The sequence below is a fragment of the Berghia stephanieae genome, chromosome 8 (genome assembly GCF_034508935.2).
Source record: "Berghia stephanieae isolate SIO BIC M18660-M18661 chromosome 8, UCSD_Bste_1.3, whole genome shotgun sequence".
Classification (NCBI taxonomy): domain Eukaryota; kingdom Metazoa; phylum Mollusca; class Gastropoda; order Nudibranchia; family Aeolidiidae; genus Berghia; species Berghia stephanieae.
The window spans coordinates 26,197,527-26,202,526 of NC_088367.1; the positions used below are offsets into that span (position 1 = coordinate 26,197,527).

Here is a 5,000-nt window from a genome sequence, read left to right on the forward strand (position 1 = left end):
ATCTGAGTCACGTCAATTTCGTTATATCTTTAAGGCTGGAAACAGGAGCAAATTACGTTTTATATTTAGAAACTAGCGCCCAAAAATAATGACATTTTCGTGTTCAGTGACTCAAAATACATACACGATACTCGATTAGTGATCATACACAGGTTTGGTATTGTTCTAAACATTGTTGAAAATTTTGGCCATAAAACTCGTCCTTCAAATATCGATCAATTAATATAACCCGTTAATTGTCAAAAACTTTCAAACCTGGGAATCCCTTGAAGACTTCTTTGAAGTCTCAGGTTTGAGAGTTTTTGACAATAAAAGAGTCTTTTTAATTGATAGATATTTGAAGGACGAGTTTTCTGGCCAAAGTTTTTGGACAATTTTTAGAACAACACCAACACCTGTGTATGATCACTAATCAACTATCATATGTGTTTGTATTTAGAGTCACTGAACACGAGAATGTCATTATTTTTGGGGCAAGGTTTATTGACAGAATTTTACAAATATTTTTTTTTACCTGAGCACGATAGATTAGATGTTTTTGTTTTTTTTTTAAATGACGGTTTTAGGCTGTGGAATGAAATGAAATAGACCCATAGATAACCACGCCTCTCGGACAGTCGTCATAATGTAAACAATGGTAATGATTGGTTAACATAAGATACTACACAGGTTTTTACTATCGATGGTATGTGTCTAAATAAAATACCCACTGTTTTACCGCTTGATCAATAGAACCAACACAGAAAACTATGTCTATTTAAACGTTTATAGTTTGATCGAGAAAATCGTGTGATAACTAGTCACCCATTTGGCGGTATAAAAACAATAACAAAAATCAAAGAGAGGTTGATTTCATTCACGTTAATGTTTATAAACAACCAACTATGTTTGTCCGAGCACGTGTGAAGGTGTGTCACAAATTCCAAATTTTGATTGGTCAAAATCTACTGGTTAATTGATTAGTGAAGGCAGTGAATCGAATAGAAAGGGCGGCAAAGCGGTATTGTCAACGCTCTGTAGCCTGGAGATTTCAGATTTGTCACAGTTCCCCCGTCGAGCAGCGTAGCCTTGAGCAGTTCACACTCTTCTATCTCACTGTGAAAGGCGGTGCGCTGCGGAATAACGCCAGAAATATTCCGGTCGTCCTATATGGAATATAAATTAAATTAATAAATTTAGAAAATAAATGAGTGACCAATGGAAACAATAATTAACAACATGGATGGAGAGAGCAGATATACTCATCGACTATGACTGAATCACACAATTCTCAGCAAGCGTCATTCGGACTGCGAGGCTTACTTCTACTACTACTACTACTACTACTACTACTACTACTACTACTACTACTGCTGCTGCTGCTGCTGCTACTACTACTACTACTATGGACTATTCTTTAAAAGCAAATTTCTCCAAGGGGATGATAAATAAAACCTTTTTAATCAAGAACGAAATTGTAATCCAAATTAAATGAAACGATAATCGATTTTTTTTTTTTAATCAAATGGATTTGTCAACAGATAGTTGAAGTCCTCTCACTGAATTAAACAGTAATCGATTTTAAGATAAATGGATTTATCAACAAATTATAGCAACCCTTCTGATCGAATGAAACGATAATCAATCGAAAAGGGAATCAACTTCAATTAGAAAATGAGATTGACCACAGCCTTACTGATTAATTAAATGATTGAATCAACTGAATTGGTCAAGCTTTGATGTTTTCACCAGTCCATGATTGATGACGTGGACTTGGAAAGTCAATCCATTAACCCTTTTTTAGATAGATGTTAACCTTTACAGTCAGCCTTCGATTTTGACCTGACAACGGATTTTGTTTACTGTTGTGACTGAGTAGAGAGATGGCACAACGAAAAAAAAATAAGCGAGTTGGATTTTAATATAATTACATAGGCTTACGTAGGTCACAATTCTATAGGGAATGAGATTAGCGGAAGAGTAGCGTCCCTTGACTGGACGTCACCCATAGTCTGTGACGTCACCGGCGGAAAAGTTATTAGAGAGAGAACGCCATGTTGGTTGTGCGCATGCGTCTCTCGTCCTCGCTTCCGAAAATACGGAGAAACACAGAGTCTGAGCGCAGACCCAATGTACTGTATGGGACAAAAGGTTGGATTTAGAAAGCTTACTTACTGGAGAAATAAATTAATGAAAAACCTGAAAGCGATCTAATCATTTTTTTACGCTTTGGAATCGCTCTTTACAAATCTCCATAACTATTCATTCCCTGTAACTGTAATATTATGTTTATTTAATTGAGATCGCATGGCATGATTCGTTTTTACTCTATCAGTTTGATACGGTTGTGTCCTTGCATTAGACATATCAAAGTCTGTCACGCCAATTGTTTTGTCATTTGTATCATCTCATAGAAATTAAATATTATCAGATTCTTACAATTTAATAGACGTAAACGTATACTCAAGGAGATTTTCCAAGTATTATGTCTTACTATGAAAAAACACATTTTAAAAATTTGCCCAGAAAACTCGTCCTTGAAATATCGATCGATAGAGATGACCCTCATCTTGTCAAACACTCTTAAATATGGGACGTCATTTCAAAACCTGCTTTTTTTTCTTTTTTTTTTTTCTTTTCTTAAATACTAGGGCAGAATTCTACGATTATTTTTTCCTCATAATCCATTAGGCAAGTCGTCGTCTTCCATTTCTCTGTCCGAGTTCGATCACCTGCCGCTGCTCTGTGTGGCCTTGAGCAAGTCACCTCGCCCTAGCTCAAATTGCGGCGCTGCACTGCAGCTGACGCCTGAGTTATTCCAGTCTTCCCTTGGAATAGACTCTAAAGAAAATTTTCTTCTATGAGATGAATAAATGGGAAAAAAAAAGATTTTTAAAACTTTTATTAAAAAACTAATTTATTTTTTCACGAAAGCATCAAATTATTTTCTTGTAAAATATTAAATCAAACCCTATATATTGCAAATATTGAATATAACCGATATATGTCATTTTGCATTAAAACAGTCTGACTCATCAGCATAGATAGCATTATAAAGGTTGTATATATCATCGCGCCAAGCAATAAACCAACAATTAGAGAGCCACGTGACAACTGATCAATTTTCTCTGTGGATTCTGTTTATCCTACACGCTTTGATCAAGGATTTACAATAAGATTAGTGTCACTTTAAAAGTTATATTATCCTTATTTTAAAACATTTCCCCCCATCGAGTCGCCTGGATTACAAGTCTTTTCGATGGAGAAAGTCATAGGATAACCTATCACACTGGCTGATACGTATTGTCAAGGTAAATAAGTATTCTTGTCTTGGTTCTCCTTCTCGTCGTCGTCGTCTTCTTCTTTCTCCTCCTCCTCCTCCTCCTCCTCCTCCCCCTCCTCCTCCTCCCCCTCCTCCTCCTCCTCCTCCTCCTCCTCCTCCTCCTCCTCATCAGCATCATCAACATCATAACAATAATAATAACAGCAATGTAGACTTTTCGGATTTCCCCGTTGTCAACAAAATGGAAGATGAATGAGGCACTGAAGTCGAATGGGAAACAGATGAGTGTCTCATTCATCGTTTTTTGTTGTCAAAAATAAAAAAGGTCATCCGAAACGGCTACACCATTTATTGTCTTTTCAACTTTATGTTTATTAATTTTTTTCTTAGACTTTCAAGCATTATACCCATTAGATATATCCATCTGCATTTATTTGGTATACCTATGTGTGAATGGCTACCTGCTACAAGCACTGACGGATATACGAATAGTTCAAAAAGTCCGAGTTGTGAATACCTTTCAACAGTCATGACGTCACTTACCCCGTAATGACGCATGGTAACTTAGTAACTGTCTCTACTCTAAACTATCGGAACAATGGAGGACGCCCTTATGAAATATTTTACCGACGAGCATAAAAGCGTATCCAGAGGAAAAAAAGACATTATAAATCTGATCACATTCTGATCACAAGACATATGAAAAGTTCTAGCCAGCATGAAGAATAAAAAGTACAGATTTTCTTTTGTTTAGAACCACGATGGCCGCCGTTGCTGGGCGACGTGACATCAGACTATTGAATCCAATTGGAATCTTGGTTTCACACGCCACCTTAGGGATTGGATAGTGTTTTGATGAATATTCTGCGAAAACCATTGAAATGCGCTTTATAAATGTTTATATCTTTATTTTTTATTCTTTTTTTTTTTTTGATCGGCAAGTCTTGGGCTAATATTTTTTGAGAATCTGGATTAAAATTGGTTTGAAGAAAATTACAGTAAAATGAGAAAAACTGGAAGCATAATTTCATCTTCAGTGGGCCCGTTCTAGGGATTCTTTACAAACTTGAATTTCTTGACGGGAGGCAAGCAGTTCAATTGGGAGTCGACGTTATTATATTGAAGTGATATAAAGGAAGGCGGTTGGGGAGGGGGGGGGGGAATTGGTGGCACGCGCACACGCAAATTCTCATTTCACCGGATTGGAGTCAAATCTCTTCCTTCTGTTTTATTATTTTGATCCCGATCGATATGCCAGATTGGAATTTTCTTTGCTAAAGTCAAAAGTATTGGAGCTGGTACTAAAAATGGTATACGTGATAAAATTCTGAGCAATTGTCTCTAAGAAAGCTGGTTTAAAATGTTTAGGAAAGTCACCATATAATCAGCCTTCCTCCACAGTGCTGGGGAAGGGAGGGGAGTTATGGGCGGGAGAGGGACAGTCTGTTTTTTAAAAAATGATTCTTTTCATAAACAGGGTCAGAAGAATTGATTCACATGCAAACCGTACAATCTAGGCTAAGTGGTCAAATGGTATGACACTCGCTTTCGGATCGAAAGGTCCTGGATTCGAGCCTCGCTCAGCGCATAGTTGAAACCTTGGAAAAGGCTCTTTACTCACGTTCTCTCACTCTACTCAGGTGTAAAACGAGTACCTGGCCGTTAACAACGTTGTCTCTGTCACGTCCTACATGTTAAGTGTTGCTATTGGTCAAGGACTCATTGTAAAGCGTTTTGA

General features: G+C 37.1%; 1 protein-coding gene across 8 annotated transcripts in view; it reads left to right on the forward strand.

Annotated features, from left to right (window-relative positions):
* The window catches only part of LOC144978432 (uncharacterized), a 130,398-nt gene that overhangs the window by 65,963 nt on the left and 59,435 nt on the right, over nucleotides 1-5,000 (forward strand). For 2 of the 8 annotated variants that reach the window (XM_078924488.1, XM_078924489.1), the window contains exon 2: nucleotides 3,006-3,290. The exons of the other annotated variants lie outside the window; for them this stretch is intronic. The gene's annotated coding sequence lies outside the window, so the exon portion shown is untranslated. The remainder of the gene's footprint in view (nucleotides 1-3,005; nucleotides 3,291-5,000) is intronic. 8 annotated transcript variants of the gene reach the window in all.